General features: G+C 46.0%; 1 protein-coding gene across 8 annotated transcripts in view; it reads right to left on the bottom strand.

Annotated features, from left to right (window-relative positions):
- The window catches only part of ELFN1 (extracellular leucine rich repeat and fibronectin type III domain containing 1), a 238,077-nt gene that overhangs the window by 161,402 nt on the left and 49,047 nt on the right, over positions 1 to 27,628 (bottom strand). For 7 of the 8 annotated variants that reach the window (XR_009759428.1, XR_009759429.1, XR_009759427.1 and 4 more), the window contains exons 1-2: positions 23,355 to 23,686; positions 14,783 to 14,905 (exon numbers count right to left, since the gene is read on the bottom strand). The gene's annotated coding sequence lies outside the window, so the exon portion shown is untranslated. Of the gene's footprint in view, positions 1 to 14,782; positions 14,906 to 23,354; positions 23,687 to 27,628 lie in introns of those variants that run through there. The other variant, XM_061599989.1, reaches the window with a different exon arrangement.

Genomic DNA, 27,628 nt, shown 5'->3' with positions numbered 1-27,628 from the left:
CTACACAACATAAGAACATAAGAAGAGCCTGCTGGATCAGGCCAGTGGCCCATCTAGTCCAGCATCCTGTTCTCACAGTGGCCAACCAGGTGCCTGGGGGAAGCAACATGGACCCAGCACACAGTCCACCAGCCAGATTTTAGGGTCTGCCATCATTTCTGCTTGTGCTACTCTCAGCAGACAGCAAAAACCAAGAATTTAATCAGTAATTATGTAGCTTATGGGCTGCACTGTGGTCACAAGTTGTGCAGGCCTCATTTATTGTTCTCTCTCTCTCTCTCTAGCACCCCAATGTTTATCTTCATTGTTTTTCGTGCAATGTTCTGTTGTCACTGGCAGCACCGCAGATCCGCCCACCTCCTTGCTAGGGTGATATTTCAACTCCAGCAGTTACCATGCTCAATTTAAAAACAAAAATAAAATCCACAGTTTCCTCATTGCCGGCAAGTTCCCAAGGATAATCTGAACACAAAAGCCATGCTAGAGGGCAGGAGTCCCACTGTCAACAGCTTTCTAAACAGCCAGCTTGGAAAGGCCGAGAGCTGCCTTAACATTGCCAGACGGCGCTCCCCTTGCCTTGTAGGAATGTGTCAGATCTCTTCACCTTAATGGGATGCACAGGAGACAAAAATCTGGCCAGAGGGCCCAAGGTACCTTGCAGAGAATGACCCTCAAAGTGACATTGTTGGTTCTTACTTCTTAAGCCGACTTCGGAAGGATTTCAGCAGATCCTGTTTAATCACTACAGTCCATCTGTCTCTTTCCCCCACCCTTGTCCTTGTGCTGCTCCTAAGCTGGCCTGCTGGTCATTTTAATGCAAACAGCCACCTCCTTTTAAGATCTTGAAGATTCCAGATTTTCTTTTTTCTTTTTCTTTTTAAATCAGTCTAGCCTTCATGATTGCACAGGAAATGGAGCATGCTCATCAACCCTCATAGCCCCGGAACAACAGAAAGTGTTGCATCTGCTGGTTTACACAGAAGGTGAGATGAGAGGTCAGCTCTGGAGAGATCTAAGTCACAGGGCTGGCAGGATGCGGCTCTTGAGGACTGAGCACTTAGCTTATGAGAGGGAACAGAGGAGGAGGAATGAAGAAAGGAATGCAGGATCTCACTAGGGGAAAAGAGGGATGGCAGCCATGCTCAGACTTGAAGACTCATCATGCGCAAACTCCCCTGAACACATTATAAGCTGAAACTTATGAAAATTGGGCCCAGCTCAGGATTACTTTTCTAGTGCCATCATTCCCTTTCATCACAGCTATCCCCTTTTTCTCCCCCCCCAACATACCAGATTCCAGCTACTGTGATGATTGGCCCCTTCTGTCCTTGTCTCTCTTCCTGGGGTCCCATAACACTGAAACCAGGAACCAGATACCCTGAGAAATGTAGTTTGCAGATCACCCAATGGCCATATTATGCACTCAGAAACTATGAGAGACGGCATTTCCCAGGAACCCTGGTGTTTGGGATGCTGCCGTGTCATGGCGCCAGGGAGAAACAGAGGGCCCCCTCCCAATGTTCCTCCTGGGTAAAAGTGTGGGGAAAGAAAGCTTCTGGGATGGGCTGAGTAGTGCCTGGGCTTCATGGTGCTACTGATGCCAGCAGGGTGTGGATTTCAGAACAGGCTTAGTTTCCTTTTTTTTGAGGAACAAACTCACATTAGCTGAACACATTCCAAGTCAAGCAGAGGACCATTTGCCCAAACCTAGGACATACCATTCCTCACGCCCACTTCCCTGTCTTCCTAGGATCACTAATATATTGATATTTGTGCCTATTTTCTTCACATATATGCATTTTTGTAAACACTGGCTGGTTGGAAAACAGCACTGGAAAATTTGGATAAAGTGTGAATTTTGAGGGATGTATGTATTTCACTTCTCATATTTTCAGAAAGTGCAAATTTTATAGGCTTTAAATTTGAACTGAATCAAATTTCTCCCCCATCTCTACCAGCAAAATCTCCCGAGCTCCTCCAGAGAAAGTGCATTAAAAAAATAAGATGTCTCATTTATTCCAGTCTCATCCTTTCCCTGCTACATTTCACAGCTTTTAGATGCCAGATCCAGCTTTGACCTGACAGAGAAAATGAAAACCGAGTTCTCAGTTATCCCGACTTGTGCAGAAGACTGCAGTGGCAAGAACAGGCCTGTCCAGCTCGCCAGGAACAAAATGCAGCCGCTGCCATGGAGTTAATGATCTGCAGCACAAGCAGAGAAAAGGAAACTTGCTAGTCTAACAGTAGGAACCCCTTCCAATGGAATTCTAGAAGTTCCTCTAGACATGCTCAGACAGACAGAGGAGGAGCCAGCCATATGCACTGAAACTGCATGGCTAACCGAAGGCGTTTCTGTACCCTTGAAATGACCTTGCTATTTCAGTGAGGCCCTAGCCTTGCAAAATGGTGCTCAGGATGAGGCTCAATGGTGGGCGCAGCAATGGAAAAGCACAACTTTTCCGCCTTCAGCTGGTATCTTAAACTGGCCAAGTTGTGCTGATGTGACAGCGTTGCCAGCATCGGACTCTTGGGTGCTGGAGGAAATGCTGTAAAAATTTTTTAATAAGACATGCTTGGGAAAATGGGAAGAATTGGGGCATGGCAAGGGGCAGTTCAGGGGTCAGAACTAGAAACAACTCAAGCAATTCTATGGGCGTCTTGGCCACTGCAAAAAAACTGGCTATAAAAAAAACAAAATACCTGATGACATCGTAGTAAGCTTTGACAGGCAATTATGACAACGTATATGGGCCCAAGTTTCCCCATCATCTCTATATAGGATTGTGCATTCTTATAGCAGCAGGCAAAGAATTTGAGAAAATCAGTGCACAACATTCCACATATTCCTCAAATCCTATAGCAATACTGGGGTTTTGGGGGCCTGTCGCTGTGATGTTGCCTAAGAGTCCCTGCTCACAGTTGCTTTCCAGGGATACAGGAAACCACAGCAACGACATTCCCCATGGCTCCTAAGATCCCTGAATGCTGCAGCAATTATATGTGGAAGTCTTCACTGGCCTTCCTGAGCTGATGAGCCAAGCAGCAGAAGTGGACCAAGCCTACGCTGAAGAGCCAATCTATAACTTCGATGCCACCTTTCCTGAATGGTACACAAGGAAATGAATGGCAGGATAAAATATAGACCAATTCTGTAAAGCATCCATGGACATAACTGTCAAAATACAGAGGATAATAAAAAATAAAGTTGCAAAAGCAACAAAACATAAACACATTTCTGCGTGAGCTAAGTCATGAGTCACGGTTCAGGTAAAGCAAACAACAGCCTAGTCTTATGGAATGTTTTATAAAAAGTAAGTCCTACTGAGAACAATGGGGCATCCTCTTGAGAAACAGCATAGGACTACGGCGGCACAAAGGAAACTTTTAAGTAACCACCTAAAGTTATGGAATGATACAGTTTGGTGGTCTTCTCTGGAGAGACAGTTTTAGAATGGAGGCTCCACTACAGGGGAGGTTGAACTGAAGAAACCACCTATGAATATGGGGCCTTGAGGAAGACCTCCTGAAATGAATGGACAGGTCCAACCATGACCTATTCCAGACCTCAAACACCAGGCCAAAGAGCATCCAGCTGAACTAGCAGCTCAAACTAAACAGCCACCCACCTGCACACCCTTTGCAAAAGCTGCAACATTTTCTGATCAGCTGCACAGTGCTATCTGCCCTGTGAACTTTTCTGTTTGGGCCGTGGAGTTCTACATCTCCCACTCATCACTTATATGGCTTAACAATCTAGTCTACCCTTACCCTCCATACAAAATGGACGGGCCTTTCTTTGATGATAAACTGCTTTCCTTTTCAACCTAGAGCTCCCATATCTTCTTATCCAGCATCTAAGCACCCATTAATAAATTTCAGTGGGCAAGACTCTTTCCACATTGACTTGTCAACAATAAATCTTTGCACTGGCCTTTCATACCAAGTAACTTGACCAGGCTCTTCTGCGCGGAGACAATAGGAACTTAGAAAGCTGCCTTGTGCTGAGTCAGAACAACTCCATCTAGCTCAGTACTGTGTACTCTGACTGGCAGTGGGTCCCCAGGCTTGCAGGCAGGCATCTCTTCCAACCTGGGGATTGGACCTGGGACCTTTTGCGCCCAAAGCAGCCACTCCCTCTGTGAGGTCCTGCCCTTCCTCAAGGGCAGAACCAGCTCCAGGGATTTGGGACATTCTAGAATTGGTGTGGAGTCTCCTTTGGCGCTCTTAGACCCACACCACTACCGTCTCCGTGACTGCCACAGTCTCCTCTGTTGGCATTGGTGCCGTTGGCATCGTCATGGCTGCCCTTGCGACCGTGTGAGGATCAAGTCCAATCTGGTGATGCCTGTTCAGTCCAAACACTCTGAAGTCAGCCACAAACGAGGAGCTGCGCTTTTCTTTAATAGGTTTACTCAAAGATTTTGGTTCAGGGCGCTTCATGAATCAACTTACTGGTTACACAGGATTCAGCATCATTACTAGGCTAGGCACGACTATACTGCACTAAGACGTTGTCGCAGCAACTAGACACGCCCCTCACCTGGCTTAAGTAAGTTTGGGCAGGCACCCTATTTGCGTGAACTGAGCTTCACTGCTGGGAGCACATGCACACCCAAGAGCTCCGCCTCAGTGGAGCCATTGGGGCAAGCTGTTATTGCTGGTGCCTGTAAGAATGAGGCAAGGGAGTCTGCTCTGCCTCAGCCGGACCCTCCTTGTCAGAGGGAGGGGCGACATGCAGGGGATGCAGCAGAGCGGGTGTGGGTAGAGCAGGGGCATCAGGTAGGATGGCAACTACCTGATTGGGCTGAGTGCCCTTGTGGGTAACCGGAGCTTCAGGAGTGGAACTGTTGCTGTCCAGAGCAAGAGAGTTCTCAGAGTCCTGAGCGGCTGGTGGCTCAACAGGAGAAGAGTCTGTCCAATCAAAGACCGCCGCCGCCATCTCAGTGCTCCACCCCTGTTCCGCCAGGCCCATGGCAATGCCGGGGACTGAACCTGGGACCCTCTGCACACAAGACAGGTGCTCCAACACTGAGCTATGGTCTCTCCCCATGCAGAAACATCGGGGTGGATGTCGGACAGTGGGCAATTTCTTACTCTTACATCTCCCAAAAATAAAATGGTGGATGACTGCAGCCAGCCTTCAGTTTGTATACTGGGCTTCAGCTTTTAGTTTGGGAAGCCCTGAACGACCCGTAGAGGTAGTAAAGCATGCATACCAACGCACAGATGAGCAGTACAGACACAGACAAATGCATTATATTAGTGAAAACTGCTTTACAAAAGTGTGTCTGTTACAAGAAATTCACACCAAAATGTTGATTGATTCTCATGAGGACTTTTTTTAAAAAAAGATCACAAATGGATTTGGAAATGTGGAGGACTGACCTCAAGACTCAAAAAAAGGAGGAATTGGGAGAAATGGAAATTGCCGGATTCGCCCACCCCTTGCCGCAAGCTGAGTGGTACAGAGCAGCTTTTGCATGCTGAAGTCCTAGGTTCATTTCCTGGCATCTCCAGGTAGGGCTGAGAAAGACCCTTATCTGAAACTGGAGAGCTGCTGCCAGTCAGTGTGGACAATGCTGAGCTAGATGGATGAAAGATCTGACTCGGAGAAAGGCAGCTTCCTATGCTCCTAGGTGGAGAACAGGGGGAAGAGAAAATTGGCAGTCCTGATATAAACAGAGATAGAGACTAATTTTAGGTGGTGCACTAGGTAAGTCACTATTTATTTATTTAATTTTATTTATTTAATTTAATTTATATACCGCCCGAAGCCCGAAGGCTCTCTGGGCGGTGTACATCAAAGGTAAAAGCAAGGACAATATATAAATACAATAAATACCATAACTCAAAAAACAAAAACATACAAACAATACAAGAACCAAACAACATCCTGAATACAACATAGTAATAAAATACTATAAAAATACACTTTAAAATGCCTTTACACATGCCATTCCCTCACACAGGCACCTTCGATAGAGCACCTCGGGAATGAGTATTGATGAGATTATTGATGAGATTATCACTAGAAGCCATATTGGGTAGCTCTGCCTAGCAGTTGGAGGGAACGTTCCCTTACAGAATAAAGTCCCATCTTCAGGTGCTAAAAGACCTTCTTCCTCCAGTTTAGGATCCCTGTTGTGCAATTCCGTATTTCCCAAGTCCCACAAAAATTGTGCATAGTGTGAGTAGTTTGGCACTTCGTGGCCTGGCGCATGCACTTGCGTCTCTCCCAATGCAAAACAGAGGCATTAAAAATGAGTGAAAGAGCAGCAGCATGTGGAAAATGCTTGGCTGTCTTCACTGTTAGAGGTTTGTGCTAAAAAGGGGATTCCCTTTCAGCTCTCAATGCCCACCGCGCCTGTTTACCGACAACGCACAGCTCAAATATCATTTGCTTAATTTCCATCCCGTGTATACACAAGAAGGATTCTATTTCTCATTAACAAAAGGGCACCACCATTCGCAAGGAGCGTGTCAAACTTCTAGCCATCAGCTTGGTGCTGTGCAGAGCATTAAATATTTAAGGTGCTCGTCAAAATGTCGTAATGACATATATATTTTTTGTCTTGTTCCATTAGCTCAATTTTTCCAAAAGGCTGCAACTGGATCTTCTGAGCATTTCTCTCTGTTGAAGTCACCTTAGAAGTTATAACTGGAGAAAAAAGAGCGAGGCAAGACGGTCTGTTTGCTGGCAACAGGCCCGGTGCCAGTGGGCAGCCAGGTGGGGCACTGGCCAAGGGCCCCTGGTGCTGAGAGGGCACCCTAGTGCTGGGCAGGTGTAGCTCCAAGGCAACACACCCTTGGTGCAGGCTGGCTGTGCAACTTCTTGTGGTGCCACGGCATCACATCAGCATGCTGTGCATGCATGCTTGCCATCACCCAAGACGGTGGCAGGGATGCCAGCATGCCCCCCACCATCTTCGGTGATGGTAGGTGTGTGCACACAGCATGCTGCTCCTCTGATGTGCCCAGGCCTATTTACGCCCCCAGTGGTGGCAGTAGTGCCACTGCCACCTTTGATGGCCCCTGCAGTCTGGTGCCAGCCCAGCCCTGGCTGGCAACATCCCCCCAACCCTGGCTGCTGTTCATCTGAGGCCATGCAGGCATTTGAAATATCATTTTTATGTCTACCTCGAGAATATAAAATAAGGTAGATTGATACACACAGCCTGCTTCTCTCTAATTCCTTTAGCTAGCAATGTACAGAAATACTTATTGTGTCAGCTTCTGCCTCATGCATCTAGGATTCTGTCATTTCAGTCATGTCTCACTTAATTTCTGTTACTTGATCACTAGATTGTATCCTTTCACTCCTGGTTTGTTTTGAAGTGTGAAATGAAGTAGCGCCCTAATGTTATTTTCATGCTGACTGGGGATAGACAGATTGGTCCATGATCCATTTAAAAAAAAAACACCCATGAAGGCTAAGACAACAGACAGCAAAAGAAAGTATCCCCTTGAATATAGTGTCAAAAGATGTGGATACATTTCATTAAAAGATCTAGCAGAGGGTAAGGACAGGCCATGTCTGTGTTGTAAAATGGCAGCATCACATGTACAGTTCAGATGAGAATCTCATATTTCATTTACTAAAATAAAACCAAGTTTCTAGACCTTATGATTGAGGACATTCGCTTACAGATAATGTCTGGTGATATACTGAAAGGCTGAGGCATTTGTGGTGGTCAGGGATAAGGTATCGGTTCTCTGCCTAGCACCTTGCAGAAGCAGAATAAATTATGCACAAACTAATAATCAGAGGTTGGAAAAGTTACTTTTTTGAACTACAACTCCCATCAGTCCAATCCAGTGGCCATGCTGGCTGGGGCTGATGGGAGTTGTAGTTCAAAAAAGTAACTTTTCCAAGCTCTGCTAATAATAGATCATACACATTTTGCAGTTAGGTCAGGCTGAGATCTGTACATGCAGCAGAACGAGATGGTAGAATAGACATGTAGTGGAATTCTATACAAGTCTACTCAGATGTAAGCCCCATTAGCTGAATACAGAACTGCAGCCTAAACCACCTCAGTAAGTTATCATTCTGGCAACGGAGACACGTATTAGTTTAGTGTGCCAACACAGAGTTGTTGCAAAAATAAATTGGGATGCGACTCTGAGCTCCTTGGAGCAAGAATGAGATATAAACATCATAGCTAAACAAATGAATGAATCATATAAACAACAGCTTCTGAATGCACGTCCCCTAAGGCTGAAAAATAGAACCAGAAAATATATCTATGTCTAATCGGATTTCCAACACCACCATTAAATTTTGAATATAAAATCTCAAAGCTGAAATTCAAAGTGAATTTTGGGGGAGGTTAAATTTCACTTTAAAATGTGAAACTCAAGTCTTGTAGACCTGTTGGCATCTTTTGGTTATTTTGAGGAGTATGAAATCATGAGAAATACAACACTTTCCTATTACTTTCTTCAATTTCTGTGATTTTCAGCATTCCTGGAGGAAAATGCTCATTTACTTGCTTAAATTGCCATCACTTGACCTTGTTCTCCACTGCTGTAACTAAATCATGTAGCTAAATCTGATTCTTCACCATTTTATCTACTGATGTCTTGCGATATGGTGATGTCAGGTTCAGCACTGTGACATCCTATTCACTACATGGTCACTTAATGGTTGGTATAACCCATGTGACTAATTCAGGAAGAGGAAGAAGGGGGGATGTTCATTGTATTTATTTTAACATTGCCTTTCCTGCTTTTCTTTCTTTAGGTGATCTCAAAACAGCTAAAGGGATAGAGATACATTATCAAAACAGTGGGATAAAATATAAGCAGCAACAAAAATGTCAATAAATTAACTATAGCCAGGAGAACCACCAAGCTGAACACAGCTGGGGAAAGAGAGAGATTTATTTGCACTATCCAGTTATCTTTTGAGAATTTTCTGCCATTCTGAAACTCAAAACCTCTGAATATTTGTAGACAGATGGATAACTATCAGCTAATGTCAAATATTGTATGTCAAAGAATTGTGCAAAATGCCACTGCAAGTCAACAATCAACTATAAAGCCACTGAACAATCTGTGGCAAATATTTAAAGCAGGAATGACTAACCTGTGGCTCTCCATATGTTATTGGACTCCAGCTCCCATCAGCCCCAGCCAGCATGGACAATAATAAGGGATGATGGAATCCAACAACTTCTGGAGGATCATAGGTTAGCTATCCCTGACTGAAAGAACAGCCAGGGAATATTCAGCAGCAGAATTTACAGAGGAGAATTTTAGCTAGCAAAGTCGTTCAGCTCTAAAAAAAACAAAGCACCACAAGAAACTCGCTGCCATTCATCCCTCACCAGGAACACCCCGTTGGTGTATTTTTCAAATCTGTTGGGGGGAAAAATTAAAAACAGGTAGTACAAAAGCAAAGTGTAAACTCTTTGTAAAGCTTCCTTGGAAAGGAACCTTAAGTATCTTTCTGCACTGTTGTTGCTTCATTGCAAGATTACCAAGTGACATTTTGGCTTCACACCCCCATCCCCTGGGCCTTCCTCCTCCAGGGAAGCGGTAATCCCCTGCCGGTCACATCACAGGCCATTGTCAAGGCAACATCACAACCCCAGGCTTCATAATTTTGCCACCAGAACGTAGCGTGAAAAAAAAATGCGCAAAGACTTGTTGGCAGCCAAATATCTTTGGCAATTAGCAAAACCAGCAAGGAAAAAGTATGATAATACAGGAGATACAAACATTAATCCAGTTTATAAGCAGAATCTTCCAAAAAGTGTGCCCCAGGGAGAAAGGAGCTCTTTCTCAGCCCTTTCATTCTTAAGTAAACTGAACTCAGGGAATAACACAGATCAGTACAGTAATCTGCTTTATTAGCCATTTCATTGGGTAATTTAGAAGATTATTATAAAACTAAAACATGAAGATATAGGAAGATGCAGCCCTGCTTGTCAGCCTATATAAATTTGTGCCTGGAAATCAGAGACAAGGCACATCTCTCTTTTTTTTTTTTACACACATGAAAACAAGTTCCCAACATTCCATCACATGCTTGGAGTGACCAATAGACAGAACTCGGGATAGCACTATATATAGGGAAGGTGGAGAAATTCAACTCAGCTTGCATTTAAAGCCAAATCTATCAAATCTGCACTTTCCAAAACAATGCAAGAATCGAAATACAGCCATCCTTTCAAATTCACACTGTTCTGAATTTTACGATGCAGTTCTTCAACCGTGTATAAAAGTGCATATTCTAGAGTAAAGTATGCATCTAAATGCATGTAAGTGAAAATAACAGACAAAAATGCATCATGTGACAAGAAATGGCTTGCAAAAATGTGTACACGAGTCAAAACTGCATGCAAAAATATGTTTATTGGGAGAAATGCACACTAAAATGCTGATGAATTTCATGAGGATTTTTTTTAAAGACAAATTTGCAGATTGCTGTGGAACTGTGAGGAATTGAATTTCAGACTGGAAAAAAAGATAAATGGAGAGAACGGAAATGGACAGATCCTCCCATCCCCAGCTATATACAAAGAGGGGCTGTCTCGGTTTTGATTGCCGTCGGTTTTACCACTCACCTGAGTGGAGCACAGCTACGGTGAAAAGTCAGACACTGTTTTTAAGAGCAGTGAATTCAGAGCCAGCCACTTCCCTCATCCAAAGTATTAGCATGACCGTCACCAACAGGGATCCCACTGCAGTGCGCATGCAGTGTGACTCTATGGGGACACTGTGACACAAAGTCACCCTCTCCTGGTGGCTTTGCAGCAAACAAATCTCCCTCCTGCATGAGCATCCGGCATGACTATATCTACAGCCAATTGCCAACATTTGCAGGCTCCGCCGGCCCAACCGGTTGAAAGCACCACTGTAGGAGCCTATAAAGCTGCCTGACACAGAGTCAGATCATCAGTCCATTCAGCTCATTATTGTCTACACTGACTGGCAGCAGCTCTCCAAGGTTCCAGACTGAGTTCTCTCCCAGCCCTGGCTGGAGATGGCAGGGGTTGACCCTGGGGTCTCCTGCATGCACAGTAGGTGATGCACCACAGATCTATAGCCCTTCCCCAGTCATGGCTTCCCCAAATAATCCTGGGAACTCTAGTTTGATAAGGGCGCTGCTGAGAGCTGTTTGGAGACCCCTATTCGCCTCACACAGCTACAATTCTCAGAGCAGTTTAACAATTGGTGCTCTTCCCAGAGAAGTCTGGGCATTGTAGCTCTGCAAGGGGAACACATCTCTAGCCCTAACAACTCTCAGCACCCTTAACAAGCTACAGTTCCCACGACTATTGGGGGGAAGCCATGACTGTTTAAAATGGCATGATACTACTTTAGATGGGGCTCTAGTAGAACCAGGGAAATGACCCTAATATGGACCTATGCAGATATGTGGGTGGGGCTATGCACAATAAGAGCAGAGCAAGTTTTCAATGGTTCCCATCGTTGCCCTCCATTTACCGAATTCAGCTTGTGAGTGCTGCCCTACTGGGAGGGAGCACCCCCCACACACAAAAATAGCCTAATGAGGACTGAGAATCCTGACTGATAGTTGCATCGGGGGGGAGGTAGGGGAACATAATGGTGTACTATGGAGGGTGGCATGGCTGGTTAACTGGAAAAGGAACACCCCATGCTGCAACATTTTGTTGCAAGTCCCACTTTTTCAGTTCTAAAAAAGAAACGTTCTAACACAGTTGATGGGGGTTGACACTGATGTCAGGACTAAAAACTGTTTCTTGGCCCACTGAGCATCTGGTGTGATGGGCAGGTTCAGCTCCCTTTTCTTTCTCCCATATAAATAGTTAACACTTTTCAAGGAAGAGCCATGTTATCCCCATTTCATGCCTTTAATTGCTCCTCTAGTTCACTCTGCCCCAAGTCCCACTTGTCCTGTCCTTGCCAGCTGACTCCCCCCCTTTTGACAGCCCTGGATCAGTCCAGGTGGACCCAGCCTGGGGTGACCAGAGGCTTCTTTGATCTGGTCTGGACAAAACCCAGATCAGCCCGAATTGGTTCAGGATCTAGGATTTGCCTGGACTGATGCACAGCCCTAATAAATGTCTTCCTCTCACAGCAAGGATAATCTGCCTGAGTGCTCTCACACACATTGCTGAAGGGTCTTTTCCAGCTGCTGTACATTAAACTGACTCTAACCATTCTCTCTCTCTCTCTCTAAAGAGAAGGGTCTTGAACAGAATGCTTCATCTCACAATAGGTCTGCTTCTAGAGCTGGGACAAAAATTCTCAGAAAAGAATATTATGACACATTTTCTTTTCTCCCTCCTGAGCAACTGGAGAATTCCAGTGCCTCCCCCCCACCCAGGGAATATTCCACAAAATGGCCTTTCTGGTTTTGCCACAGGCAAATAGGGAAGAATCTGGGCTGCCACTGCAGATCCAACTTTAATGCCAATAATTTAGAAGACTATTGAAAGAAGCAACAGGCTTGGCTCCTACTCATTCCGGTCGTCCTCTCTTGGACTATTTCTGTCATCCAGCAGTATGAATTAGCAATACAGTTTCACAAAGTGCTGCAGGAGTGGAGTCTTGCCAGTCAGGTTTCTAGCTCCTCCTCTTTTCTCCATCCCTCCCGCCCCCAAACAACATTCAGCCAGCTGCCTGTGCTCACTGGGCTGTATTTGGTTCCCCCCATTAGGGTTACACTTTTTTGTACTTTTTAAAATATTTGGGTTCCCAAGCCTGCTAATATGTGCCTTTTGTGTACAGGTGGCACCATTTTGGCTACATAGGGATTGGCACTCGCACCCTGAATGTCAGAAGTAGAAGGAACCATTCAGCATTTAACTGAGCCAACATCTCTCAGGAATGAATTTCTGAGGACTTTCTTGCCTGCCTCATTCCTGACTATTGGAGAATTCCACTGCATTTCACTGCTATAAAATGTAAATGTACTGCCTTCAAGTCGATTCCGACTTATGGCGACCCTATGAATAGGGTTTTCATTAGGCTGAGAGGCAGTGACTGGACCAAGGTCACCCAGTGAACTTCATGGCTATGTGGGGATTCGAACCCTGGTCTTCCAGGTCATAGTCCAGCACCTTAACCACTACACCACAAGGAATTTACATGCATGCCCTCTACAGCAGCCTTTTCCAAACTTTGGGTACCCAGATGTTGCTGGACTACAATTCCCATCATTCCTGACCATTGGCCATGGTGGCTGGGACTAATGGCATTTGTAGTTCAGCAACCACTGGGAGGAAGGGTGGGATATAAATCAAATAATAAACATCCGAGGACCCAAAGGCTGGGAAAAGGCTGCTCTGGAGTGAAAAAGCATTTGGCTCCCCATTCAAAGATGTAAACTTCTAGAGAGCCAAGTTCTTCAAAGGTAAAATAGGTACAGGATTTTACTAGGGACTATCCCTGGGATATACAGTAAGAACTGTTGGAGTATAGGTTCTTCCCCTTAAAACATATGGCTATTGAACATATGAAGCCGCTCTTTTCAGCAAGAGTGAGCAACCTTCCCCCCCCCCCCCGTTGAGGACCACATCTGCTTAGCAGCAATCGGTCAGGAGCCTCAAACTGGCGGCAGGCAGAGCCAGAGACCAAAGTGTTGTGGATAAACTGACCTCAGATAAAGGCCACCCAGCTTTAATGTTTACCATGACTAACAGATTAGAATCCCCAATTCTATGCAGGTCTACTCAGAAGCAAGCCCCGCTGGATTTGATGAGACTACTCTCAAATAAATATACAGAGGATTAAAATATATATATATTGTACAGCAGACTAATACAGCTACTGTTCTGGAAAGCAAGTGAAAGCAATTCCTTTCTGATTTTAGTATCACACACACAGCAGAAGCCTACCAATTTGTCCTCAGAAACATGAGGGGAAAACATCAATTTCCCAAGCCACACAATCACAAAAAAGGTCTTTAAACAGCGATTTATTTTTTAACAAAATAGTGCACCACCAACTTGTTCAGTAACTGCATAACAAAAGGAACACCCACTTTAATAAGCCAAGAAAAATTAGCAGGAAACAGGCATGAAAGAAGGCACTCTGATGAGATGGAAGAAGGAGGCAACTTTAGGAGGTCTCAAAGGCCACATGAAATGAGGTTGATTGCCACAGGTGACCCAAGTAGCCAAGCAATGTCTGGTTGTGGCTGTCAAGGTCCTCTGGTAGAGGCCTCAAGCATCCCTGTTATGAAAGTTCCTTTGGGTGGGAGTTTGATCCTGGGATTATCAGCATCCAAAGCATTTGGTCTACCAATGGCCCCTACTCCAAGTAAGCATGTGGGCTGCTTGTGGGGTCAGGCTGGTCCCACAGTCCTTCGGTATTGAAAGCCAGGCTGAAGGACCTTACCATACATGTTAACTGCAGAGACGGCAACCTAAAGGGCTCACATGTTATTGCACATAATGGAATGTCAGCTGTGGTAAAACTTTAAGACCTCCACTGAGAGACCCTGTCCATCAAAGCACATTGCAAGTCGGGAAAGCAAACCTCAAGCCAGCTCCTGTGGTCATCACAGGCCACAATCTGTTCCAGACACAATGGGTAGGATGTTTGCAGATGGGGTGGGGAAATGGTGCTGAACTGACCCTTAAGGTAAAAATGCTGTAGCGTAGGGCAGGGGTGGGAAATGACACCACTGGCCATATGTCAGTTGAACATAATTCATTTTAAAGAAATACATTGGACTTTTAACAAAATGTTGCCTCCCCACCAGCCACCGGAGTGAAACATCCTCCCCCTGCCGACAAAAAACTGTAGTTCTTGCTTGCATCTGAAGATAATGAATAATATGTACCTGGAGAGTCATCCTTCCCCGCACAGCAAGCGGTGTTGTGGAACGTCTTGTTGACTCACAGTAAAGTTCCTCTGACATTCTGGGGCCACCAATGGATTTAGGCACTGGTTGTGGCCGGAGCTCCTGTGTCAAACAACACAGAGGTACAGGGTTTTAGCCAGAGATAACACACACACATGCATGGACATGCACTGAAAGGATACACAAATGGCCCAGATCCAGAGATGGGATCAGTTTTTATCTTGTCTTGCACGTTTCACAGAAATGGCAGAACCACCATGCAATATCCAAATGAGGAGAGCTAATCAGCCCCAGTTATAAGGCAGCTGGTGACTGATTGAACATTGGGTTGGGAGTCAGATGTATTTTGAGCTGGAGGGAAACTAGGACCCTGGGGAGTCTGCACCACTTACCCTGGGGGGAGGGGGGAGCTATGACACTGCATACTAAAACTGGTTGGACAGCTGGACAAGAAGCAAAGAGGGGTCCAGCCAAATGTTTTGCAAGCTGGTACTGATTTTACAAAATCTTCATTGAGCAGTTCTCACAACCATGCCTTGCTAGGACAGGTCCCATTCTGAAAAAGCCTTTGCAGAACATCTGCTTAGAAAAATCCAATTGATAATGTGGATTGGTGACACATCACATTCACTACATGTTCCCTGATTGGTTGAGCTCTCATAATGAAAAAGCCCTTTCAAGAGTTGCATGAAAGCACCAGCAAGCCAAGGAACAATGGGTAAAAAACATGCGCTAAAATTGCACACAAGAGCCCAAGGAAGTTTTAACGCATGGTGCCTCAGCACCTGCTGAGGTCATTTCCTCCCTCATAGATTTGAGAAAGACAATTTGCCATTATCTGCCTTGCTCCTATTCCAAATTCTGGTCCCTTCCTTGATGGCACTGCAGCTGAAAGCCTATGGCACTGCATTTGTTATGCTGAATAGCCTATTGACGAGTTTGTGTCTAATGTCTACAATGAGAAACAGAGGAACCAAATCTACTGTAATTTTCCATGTTTAGTGCCTTATTACAGTGGCTGCCTCTGCTGATTAGTTTGCATTTTCCTACTATGCCTTTCTGAGCAGTCCTACTGTTTCATATCCTTTATCTTCATCTTCAGCCATCAACACACTCAGGCTGGTTACATCAGCAAACAGAGAAGAAGCCATAGAGCGTTTGAGTGTGGCTGTAGACTGAGCCGTGAAGTGGTTCAAATCTCAGCTCTGCCATGAACCAGTGAAGCTACTATCCCTCAGGCTATTTATTTCATTAAAATAACAAAAGAGAAAGAGCACTGTAACCATTTCATTTCAAGCGCACCAATCTAAACCCCAAAATCACAGGCCTGCTGCTGCCAATGTGAAGCCTAGCCCTTCCCACGTGCAAAGTGAGGCTAATACCAACTGATCTACCTTGCAGTGTTGGCGCAAAGAAGGGGTTGGAAGCCTTGGGCCCAGGGGTGCTGCCATCCAGGCCACATCCCCTCCTCAGTCATGCTCCCTACTGGCCCTGCTTTAGAAACTTTTGCTTTTGACTGGCTGGAATGTGTCCAAGAACTAATGCCTCTTGTTTTCCAGGATGGAGAGGTGCTTGGAGAAACTAGTCCACTGTTCGAAGGTAAAATTGACATTCATTGCTCCATCCACTTTTGTCTCTGGCTGAGGGATGGGGGAGAAATTCAATTCAAATCACATTTAAAGCTGAATTGATCAAGTTTGCACTTTCCGAAACTATATGAGAACCAAAACACGGCCATCCTTCAAAATTCACACTTCTCCAAATTTGGCGGTGCATATATTAGTGAAAAGTGTGCAATAAAAATGAATGCATTCATGAAAATAACATAGAAAAATACATTATGTTAGGAGAAAGTGCTTGCAAAAATGTGAGCATCCATCAAAGCTGCATGCAAAAAATGGGTTTGGGAGGAAAGATTTACACTAAACTACAGAAGAATTTTCAAGAGGATTTTTAAAAAAAAAAAATCAAATTGCTTCAGAAATGTGGAGAATGGGACTTTTCTAAGTCCCATTCTCCACATTCTCCACCAAGACAACTGAACGAGACAGATCTTTCCACCCAGCACTAATTTGTGGCCCCGAGACAGTTGCCTGTAAAGGAATGTGGCCCTTGGTCTGAAAAAGGCTCCCTACTCCTGGTCTTAGGACTGCAAGGCAACAATGCACTTCAAACACTCCATATCAGCGTATCCCAACCTGGCACCCCTCAGGTGGTTGAACTACAACTCCTATCATCCCATGCTGGCTGCAGATGATGGAAGTTGGAGTCTTAAGAACTGGAGGGCACCAGGTTGGGGAAGACCGCTCTTTATAATTTCGTGAGGCATTTAGAAACTTTTCCCTTTCCTGTCTCACCACAGAGCTCACAGCCTCTCTTTGCTTATTTACGTTGGCAGCATCTGGTTCTGGAAGAGGAAGAAGCCGTCGCGTTACCAAATGTTTGATCTCAGAAATAAATGAAGACATAAAAATGGCGGATGGAAGGGAAAACTGTACATTTGAGCTCATTTGGAGGAAAAGATAATATCTCTTGCCTTAATGGCCTCCCATTACACAGTCAGGTAATGAGTTTCATGTTTAAAGAGAGAGAGAGAACCTTTTGTTTACCTGATTTAGAACCCAATTGTAGACTCCTCACTTCCCTCCCTCTCTTGCCCCCCTTCTGCAACCAAAAGCAATATTGCATTGGCTTCCCCGGAGATCCATTCTCCTGTCAAGTGCCCTCCAGGCATCCTCATTGCCTTAACTTATTACCCAAGTGGCAAATGAACAAACAAATTGACTAGGATTGTTTTCCCTCTTCCCACCCCTCCACCCCGCAAGTAACTTGACTCAGAAGATTGTGTTACTCATATCATGTTCCTGCAAATCTGGCACTGACTCTCCCATGCAATCCTTTGGAACTGTTTGCTCATGAGAAATGCTTCCCAGGAAGTTACTCTGTGTGTGCGCGCGTGCAGGGAGAGGGGAATCCTTTGGATCTGGATCTTCTTTGCGATGTAACTGTTCATCTCCGTGCACTGAAAGTACACATGATTTGGGGGGAGTGACAGGGCCACATGGGCTAGCCTTGCCCCCTCCCATGCACACAGTGGCCACACTCCCAGCTGCCTGCATGTTCTGCCACCGTGTGAAAGGGCTGCATGCATGTAGAGCTCTGCCATGGAAGTATGGACTCTGATTGGGCCTCTCCCTCACATGTTGTTTCAACACTCAGGGTTGTTGTTTTTTTAACATTTGACCTGACCCTCCCCAGTAAAAAATTGTTTACTTATTGCCACCTCAGTGAATTCTGAACTACGTGACAAGGCACACTGTTGCAATCAAATGCCAAACCTACCATAAAAAAAGACATCCTCTAAAAGCCAAGATTGCCTACCCAACAGAAGAGGCTGCCTGTCATGTCTCTGTAAGAATTAGTGGTCTGGGCTCACCTCAGTCAGCCTCTGCTACAGGAGGACAATTTGGCCACATCAGCCACAAGCAGATAATTCAATCCCTCCCAATGTAGAGTAGCAGGATTTTCCACCTCAAGAGGAAGACTGCCCATTTAAAAAAAGGATTTACATCCCACTTCTCTATAAAAATAACATTCAAACCAGCTAACCAACAAAAACACAGAAATGCAACGTTAGGACCCTAACACCGCACATTCTATAAAATGCTTTCAAGGAGAACATCAGGTTACAGCTTTCCCTCTTGCTGTGTCCAGCAGAGCAGAATTTCTGAGACTCAGCCTTGGATCATCCAAAGGGTTGTTTTCCCTTTGGCAACTTCCTGAAGCCAGCCATTCCTTGTTACTATCCCAGACGGAGGAGCAAGGTAAAGCAAGTGGGAAAAGCTCACCCTCGACTGTTCTTACCCTGGCAAATACCATAGTTCCATTTAAGAATCACATCTAATGATGGTCAAGACCAGGGTTAGTATTGCTGGCCCGCTGAGTTCTCCACCCTTCCAGGGGGCCACCCGTGGGAGCTCTGGATTCTGCTCTTCCATATTGTCATTGCCTGTTCACCTGCCCTCTCTGAGCATGCAAGGAGTGGCAACCCTAAGGCAATGGAACTGGTGTCTTCCATTTCCCTTGTGCTGGTTGATCATGCAGACTGTCCAAAAAGGGAGAGGGAAAACAAGCGGGCATCACTAACTGTGGCAAGGAAATGAGGGGCACCGAAAGGGGGAACCATTAAGAGCGCCGTTCCTAATCACTCTCCAAATCAACCTGGAGTCAACATTGGTGGAGACTTCAAACATCGGTAGCTTTAAATGTGAACTCCCTCTGCTCAAAAAGTCTGTGGAGCATTAGCCTCAGCAGTGCCAAGGCTGAAGTACCCTGGACAGCTCCATCCAGGACCGAGGGTGCAGCCTCCAGAAGAGCAGAGCTCAGATGTTGCTTCAACAGCAGCCATCCTCAGGTGGAACCTGAAACAGGAGCTGTAGCTCTCAGTCACTTTCAGCTGCTAGCTCTGCCTTAAGCAAGAGGGGTCTCTTCATTTTAAAGGGACAAGCCTGCTTCAGCAGTCACTGACTCCCACAAGGTGGGGGAGACTGTGATCCCCCCAGGGTTGCTGAGTTGGACTCCTCCAAGTCCAAGGAGGGCATGTGACATCCTCAGGCTCCTCTTGTCCAACTGCATCTGGTTAGTTAGGCACATTTGGGGCAGCTCTCCAGGGTTTGGGGCAAGGAGTCTCTGTCAGCCCTACCTGGAGATGGCCAGGATTGAGAATGGGACCTTCTGCATGAAAAGCAAATGCTCTACACCCCAGAGGCTGGCTCCTTCCCTACAGACTGTCTTGGGTGTTTATAACAATAAAATGCAAAAATAAACAAAAACTACCAAATGTCTGGGTTGGGGTGGCTTGAGAGAGGGCATTCTCCACAGCAGCCCCAAAGCTGTTGGACTCCCTCCCCACAAAGGTGTATGGCTGGCCCCTTCAATATGTAGCTTTCATCAAATACTCAAGGCGCATCTCTTTCCTGGCCCTTGACATTCCCGTGACCTGAGATATATCCTGTTGAAGACCCAGCCTATTCTCTTGACTGTAATTTGTGTTAACTGATGTCAATGTTGCATTTGTAAATGGTTGAAACCTGCCCTGAGACCTCATCATGAAGGCTGGTAAGGAATCAACTAACTAACTAAATAACATGTGCCCCCTTTGAAAAAAACTGGAAAAAGTTTCTCACAGCCACTCAAAAACACCCTCAGTTAAAAAGCCCCCTCTTCTCAGACTCAAAAGCTGCTGACTTCCTCCACGGAGCCTCCCTGCCCCCCCAATTTGTTTGTGGTTTGCCTTATTATCATTGGTTTAACATATTGTGGTGTGTTATTGAGTGCGGTCTGCTCTTCAGTGACTTTTGCAAGCCTGTCTCCATCCATTTAGGGATTTCATAAATAAATAGCCAACAAATCCTGCTCTGCTTTTTTTTTTTACACCATGCTAGGTTCAGCGTTTGGGGGAAACATCATTTTCCTCCTCTCTTTTTAAATCACACTCATCCAAGCAGAAGGCACAACCTTCCTCCTCTTCACTTTGCCCCTGCTAACAAATACCAAACTTCTTTCTCTGGGGATTTTTTTAAAATGTTGCTACATACATGCAGGGGTGAGCAGACTTTGAGATTGGTGGATCTACTGACTACAATCCCAAAATCTACCGACCTGAGCCAGAGGCAAAAGACATTCCGTTAGAAAAGGATGCCTCTGAGCACATTCGGAGGCTACGTTTTCATTGTCCCACTGACATCGAAGCTCCAGTCTCCACTGGCTCCAATCCATGCAGTATGTGAGGGGAGGAGGAGGAAAAGGTGCCAGCACTCAGCATCCTTGGTCAGATGTCATGGCCCCAACACCTTAGCAGGGCCCACTTCTGGCACCTGCCTTTCAAACCCCACCTGCAAACTCAAAAGATATATGAATTCCTGTTGACCAGGAATGGGGTGGGCAGAGTGCTGAAAATCGACAGGGTTGGCCACTCACACTTAACAAGGCATTTTAACAAGGCATCCCCAAAAGACAACAGGGTCAGTAATTTACCCAGCGCAAGCAGGGGAGGAGAGAACAGAGGGACCAGTGGAAGAGATGGTGTTGACAGTGTAGATAGTGGACCCTGATAGAGTAGCCCTGAGGGAATGTGGTCCTCGATGGGGGGAAATGTTGCCCAGCCCTGATATAAAAGAGACTCCCCGCCACTTGCAGTGGACCTTACTTCCTGAACAGTATTGTTAGGATTACGGCCTTTGCTGAAAACTCTGGAAAGGCAAACCTCTATTTCTGCCTTGGAAGCGGAACCTCATGTTAACTAGATGACACACACACTCTCTCTCTAACCCACCTAGACAAGGCTTTAAAACAGGACCCTTTCACAACAGGAAAGTTGAGTAACCCTAACTCTGACTGGGGCAACATTTGCATTCCATTCTCACAGACCCAAAGGACTCTCAAAGCTGTTGACAAAGTGAAAATAAAATCTGCGCCCGAGGCAGCTGACAGAGAAGTCGTGCTTTCAAGTGCTGTTGAAATCAACGGGGAAAACCTTGGGTTGTGCTCAAGCCACCTGTGGAAGTCAACAGGGCTTAGAAGAAAGGCTTCGCTTTGACTAGATCATGCCAAACACAGCAATGGAAAAATCAAGATTTTTTTTAAGAAATGAAGCAAACTGAGCAACACAGAGTGAAGAAGAGGAACTGACAGCCAGAGACCTTATATACTAATAGCTAACTCATTCTTCAAGCGCCTGTCTTTCTGTAACCAAAATGGCACCAGCCATGCACTAGAGGGAGGTCCTGGAATGCTCAGGGGAACTTCAAGGTTTGCCAACAACAAATCTAGGGAAGAAACTCTAAAGTGGTGGTGGTGGGAAGCCCCAAAATAGTTCAGGGACGGCATGGAATGCTGACTGTCTGAGACAGGGAGGGAAATAGGAAACCAGAGGAAGAGGGAATGGAATGGAGTACCCTGGCAAAGGGCATGGCTGGCAGGCTGGCACCCTGGACAGGAGTACTGCAACATTTTGAGAAACCGAGCCAACCCATACTTGACAGGTTTGTCCATCCCTAACAGAAGCCATTGGTTGTGCAAGGTCAAAGAACACACAGAAGCATGTCAGGATCAGAAAGAGGGTTGTGCAAACAAAGCCCCATAATGACAGGAAGTCCATTTATTACAGCCCTTCCTGTCTATGAGAGCCCAGGGTGGGCAGGTGGAGCCATTCTGGAGAGAATGAGAACATTGCACTGTCAGGAAGATGTTCCATATCTTGTGGTGAGCTACCAGAGAGCTAAAGATTCCCAGTTCTAGCTCAGTGATGACCACACCGTACACCTGTCTGCTTGCACCTATAAAGTACTTCAGGAAACTTTAAAATAGATTTCTTGTCATATATTCCCTAGCAACCAAAACAGGAAGAGGTTCTTTGGGCTACTCCACAGGGCTTGGGCCTCTTTTGGAAGAGAGCACTCTGGATAGTTATGGTGGCCATAACATTTGCTTTATTTACAAATATACAAGCAGAGCCCAGAGGAGGCAAACTATAAGCAGATAGTGCAGCCCTAACTCTACCTTTGCAGATTCCCAGAGCCCCTGTGCCCTAGTATTTGCCAGTGCCAGTTAGACCAGTCTTCACCAACCTGGTGCCCTCCAGATGTTTCAGACGACAACTCCCATCAGCCCCAGCACGCACAGTATCACCATCACTGCAGGGTTATCATGATTTGCACACTTCCTCCTCTTAGCAGGCTCTTTGTGACAGAACATCAAGCCTGGGAGAAGCATGCCAAAGTTTGCAGCTCCAGACTATCTGAGCATAAAATGTGGACGATTAAAACAAATGCAGAGAGAAGCAATTATATGCTAAATTTCAGCTTGACACAATTTGAAATGGCTAAGCCTTTAAGCCCTGGAAGTTCGGGTTTAAGAATACGAAACGGGGGGGGGGGGATGAAGGAATAGTATAATGAAATGCAAAGAATCACTTTTCAGAGGTGTTCTTTTTTTAAAAGCAGAAAGGAGCTGAGCCTTCTAGCAACCGATTCTCAAATATTAGTATATTACCTTCTGATTACATCCTGCTTTTTATTAGAAATGCAAAATATTAAAACCGTTACAGGTGGAAATGTACATGAAATTTCTGCACAATGAATTCCTCCCAGTTCATTCTCTTGTTCCTTTCATATAATTCCACCCACCCAGATTTTCTTTAAACAAATATGCTCTGCATCAGCCACAGCTCCAGATTTGAGGATTTCTTTTTTTGGGGGGGGGGGGGGGAGGGATGCACCTGGGTAACGGCTTACCAGCCTGACCCCAGCTTATCACATGAGAAGCAGTGATGTGCAGCAAATAGAGTCTTGGGTGGAGGAGACTTAGAACTTCCCACTTAGCAAAAGAAGCAGTCTGAGTTTCCTTGGTCTAATCATTTTTTATCCTAGGTGTGAGGCCTTCCTGGGACATGGTCACCTTAAACACTTCAGAGTCTATGATCCCATGGGGGGGGGTATGTTCAAATCAAGCCTCCAAATACAAACCAGGCAAGCAAAGTGCAGCTACTCACAGTTTATTGAGGTTCCACAGCAAATCCAGGAGGACACTTGGTGCTTTCCCAGATGGTGCATCCTAAGATCTGCTTGTCCACTGCTTCAGTGTTTGGGGAGTGGAAGGTCCAGAGGATCTCCTGCTGGTCCTTTTCAAAATACCCTGAGGCCACCCCCAAAGACCAGGCCCTCCCAAATCTAAGTCGCATAAGGTTAGGAAACCAAGGAGAACTTTTTTTCCAGGGCTCCCTCTGCCTCCTTTCAAATAAGAGAAGTGATTGTAGTAGAGCCAAGACAGGGTGGCCCCTACTCCTCTTTCTCCTCTCCCCAGGAAGCCACTTCTCAGCCTCACTGCTTCCTCTTGGCTATATAAGTTCCTGAGCCCTTAATTAGGTCCTGGTGGGAGCAACTTCTCATTGCTCCACCCATCTTCTGCCCCTACTGGCTGAGTAGCAGCTCTCTTGGCTCCTGGATGGGTGGATTGGGGCCACCTTAAAGGGAAAGTCACAGCAGAAGCTGTTCTATCAATCCCCAGCAGATCCTCGCACTAGGAATGTAGGAAAAATGGAAATGGACTGCCTTCAAGTCAATCTCGACTTATGGTGACCCTATGAATAGGGTGTTCATGGTAAGCAGTATTTAGAGGGGGTTTACCATTGCCTCCCTCTGAGGCTAGTCCTCCCCAGCTGGCTAGGGCCTGTTCAGCTTGCCACAGCTGCACAAGCCAGCCCCTTCCTTGTCCGCAACTGCCTGCTGGGGGGCAACTGGGCTCCTTGGGACTATGCAGCTTGCCCACAGCTGCACAGATGGCAGGGCACATAACCCCTGAGCCACTCCCTGTGGGGGTGATCTTTAGCTGGCCCTTGACACCCAGGAGACATGAGCGGGGATTTGAACTCACAGACTCTGGACTCCCAGCCAGGCTCTCCTCCCCACTGTGCTATACCAGCTGCCTTATAATGAATCAACCCAGTCTTATCCTGGTCCATCTATCTCAGTATTGGTCCATCTATCCATTGGTCCATCTATTTCAGTATTGCCTACACTGACTGGCTCCAGGGTGTCAGGTTTCTCTCTCCCAACCCTACCTGGAGATGCCAGGGACTGAGCTTCTGCATTCAAAGCATAATACTCTGCCATTAAGCTACAGCCCATCTCCTCATGAATGCTCTGGTGGTCCAAGTGGCTAAATCCACGTGAACATGGGAAGCTGTCTTTCGTCAGACCATTTGTCTATCTAGCTCAGTAATGTCTACACTGACTGGCAGCAGCTTTCTGGGATTTCAAGCAGGGTTCTCTCCTCGCCCTGCCTGGAGACGCTGTGGATAGAAATGGCGCTCTTCTGCATGCAAGGCAGACGCTGTGCTGCTGAGCTATGGTGCTTCCTGTAATAGTGCCGTGTCGACAAAATGGGATGGAGAGCTGAGCTACAATGCCTCAGATGACATGTTGAGGAAAAGGGGTCTCCAATGTCAGTGGGGCAGTGAATCCGCTCCAAGGTGACAGCCCCTTAAAAGTTCAGATTAAAACCCGGAGCAGATTCACTGACCCACTGGCATCGAGACCAGAAGTCTCCACCGCTACCTGGCATTGGCAGATCCTGATGTCAAGCATACATCTCTCAGATCTAAAGTCCAGTTGGGTAGGGCACCTTCTTGGGATCTTGCCTCCGACACTCTAAGTGGGGTAACGGAATGTCAGTATTTGGTAACAACACCAAAAGGTGGTGCCAAAGCATGTAGACCAGGACGTGTAATGCTGGATTTTCCATGTGATCGATACAACTTTGAAGGTCACATGTCTGAGCATGCTTGGCTGCTGCAGAGCGTCAGCCAGCAAATGCTGCGATTTGACAATTGCAGATATTTATAATGAAAAAACATTGTTCTAACCAAGAGGGAATTAAAAAAAAAAATCCAATCTTGGAGGGCCAGGCAGGAAATGAAATAAACATCTTGAAGATTAGATATGTGTAAGGGAGGGAGAAATGCGCCTAACGCCTCCCCATGTTATGGCCAGAGCTTGGAAAAGTTACTTTTTTTAAACTACAACTCCCATCAGCCCCAGCCAGCATGGCCACTGGATTGGGCTGATGGGAGTTGTAGTTCAAAAAAAGTAACTTTTCCAAGCTCTGGTTATGGCAGGAATCTTCTCCCTTGTACAATTTCCTTTATTGGCTCTAGGTATCTTTGCACAGCCTTGAGCAATGATGATTTTATTGTGCACCCCCTCCCTGGAAAAGGTGATGCAGCTTTTTAAGGAACTCTTAATCTTTTCCTCATCCTCTCTCTCAAAGTGAGGAGGTCAGGACATCTGAGCACTGAAGGCTGAAGCACAATCCACCTGGGGAAGCCTACCAGGCTCTTCTGCCACACAGGCCACATCCACACCAGGCATTTATTCCGCTTTAAAAAGTCACGGATTCCCCCAAAGAATCCTGGAAAGTGTAGTTTGTGAAGGGTACTGAGAGCTGTTAGGAGATGCCTATTCTCCTCACAGAGCTGCAATGGCTAGAGTGGTTTAACAGTCAGCCCCTTTTCCCAGCGAATTTTTGGGAACTGGAGCTCTGTGAGGGGAATAAAGCCCCTGACCCTATCCATAACAGAGAAAGCTGGTGCATTTGGGCAAATGGGGCAGCGCTCTACCAGCTGCCTGCCTCAGCAACTCCTGCTGGCCTTTCTTACTTTGTGCTGTCCTTGCAGAACTCAGCAGAGAAGAGGATTGGCTCTGCTTGCCATTTGCTCTGGCTTCACTTACAGTTGGTCTCCCTGGATTTTGCAGCCTGTGCATTTGGACCTGGGGTGGGAGTGGGGAGGTTCCCACCCCTGGTGTAGCCAGTTCAAACAGTGGTAATTGTGTGAATGTTAACTGGATCAATGCACAGGGATCATATCCACTGGCTCCCAATTTATTTCCAGGCCCAAGTGTTGGTTTTGACCTTTAAAGCCCTGAATGGCCTTGGACCAATGTACCTGAGGGACCGCTTATGATCATATGTACATGCCCGTGATTTAAGATCAGTTGCCTCTGGTTTCCTCTGCATACCTGGAATGAAAGATGTCAGACTGGCAGGGACATGGGAGAGGGCCTTTTTAGTCGTGGCCCCCAAGCTTTGGAATACCCTCCCCCAAGAAGCCTGCTCTGCTCCCTCCCTGATGGAGACTTTTGAAAACCAACCTGTTCTAGAGAGCCTCTGGGAAGAACTAAAGGCTGAGCCTGAAACTGATCTCTTTAGTCCCCTTTTCATCTCTCTCTCTTAGATTTCTTATTTATGTTTTATTTATTTTTATCTGTTTTAATGTTTTTATAATTTTATTGTGTATGATTTTATTGTGAGCCACCCTGAGTGGCCCATTTTAGAGTAGAAGGGCAGGATAGAAATATTTCCAATAATAAATAAATAAGTTAGAAGTGATCTTGAACATTATTTCTGGGAACCTGAACCACACTATCAAGGGCTCAGGCCCCAGGGAGAGCATGCACTTTCAGAATAAGCAGACAGATAGTCTGGTGGTGCAGAGGAAGACTTAGTGGCCTAGTGACCCTTGGCCACAGGTTGTCCACACAGGGCTTCCTAACTTGTGATCAGGAGGGTAAGGCATGGGAAGGTGTCAAACCAGGGACTCTTGTGCCAAAACCCAGGTGCCTCACTCCCTTCAGGAGGCAACACTCAGACAAAGAGAGTTGTGAGTTTGACTGCTGATGTACTGCAGATATAGCGTAGTGGCCAGAAATTGCATTGCTTCCCTTCTGCCCAGCTAGATCAGGTGACCTAGGGAACTAGCTGGCTAATTCTATCATTGCTATTATTCCAGGTTGGATGCTCAGTCCACGCAACTTGTTCCCAAGAGGCAACAGATTGCTCTCATCTTGGCTCCTTGTCAGCCTGCTCCAGAACCTGACCACCAGCCTGGGTGACCCTTGGATCTTTGACCACTTGCTCCCCTAGGCAGTCCAGGGGGTTCGGTGTGGGAATGACATTCATGGGCAGAGGAGTTGGGTTCAGGCTGTTTACGGAAAGACTAGGGTCATTCAGATCAATTCCAGCCATGGCAGGGTAAATGTGGCAAGCATCTAGGCAAACTTGCTTATCATTACATAGCATTGCTGGTATATCATTATTGCTGGTAGTCAGTGCCCAGCTAGCTGCTTGTGAGGTTACTTTGGAGGAGGAGGAGGACAGCTGTGTGGATTGGGGCCTGACTAAGAGTCAGGAAGAGTGGCATCTCCAGCTTCTACATAAGTTCCCAGCCTGAGTCGTTTCATTGCTGAAGCAGCTGCTGTAATCTGATCT

This window comes from Rhineura floridana, chromosome 17 (genome assembly GCF_030035675.1).
Source record: "Rhineura floridana isolate rRhiFlo1 chromosome 17, rRhiFlo1.hap2, whole genome shotgun sequence".
Taxonomy (NCBI): Eukaryota; Metazoa; Chordata; class Lepidosauria; order Squamata; family Rhineuridae; genus Rhineura; species Rhineura floridana.
This window is presented reverse-complemented; position numbering and strand designations above follow the sequence as displayed.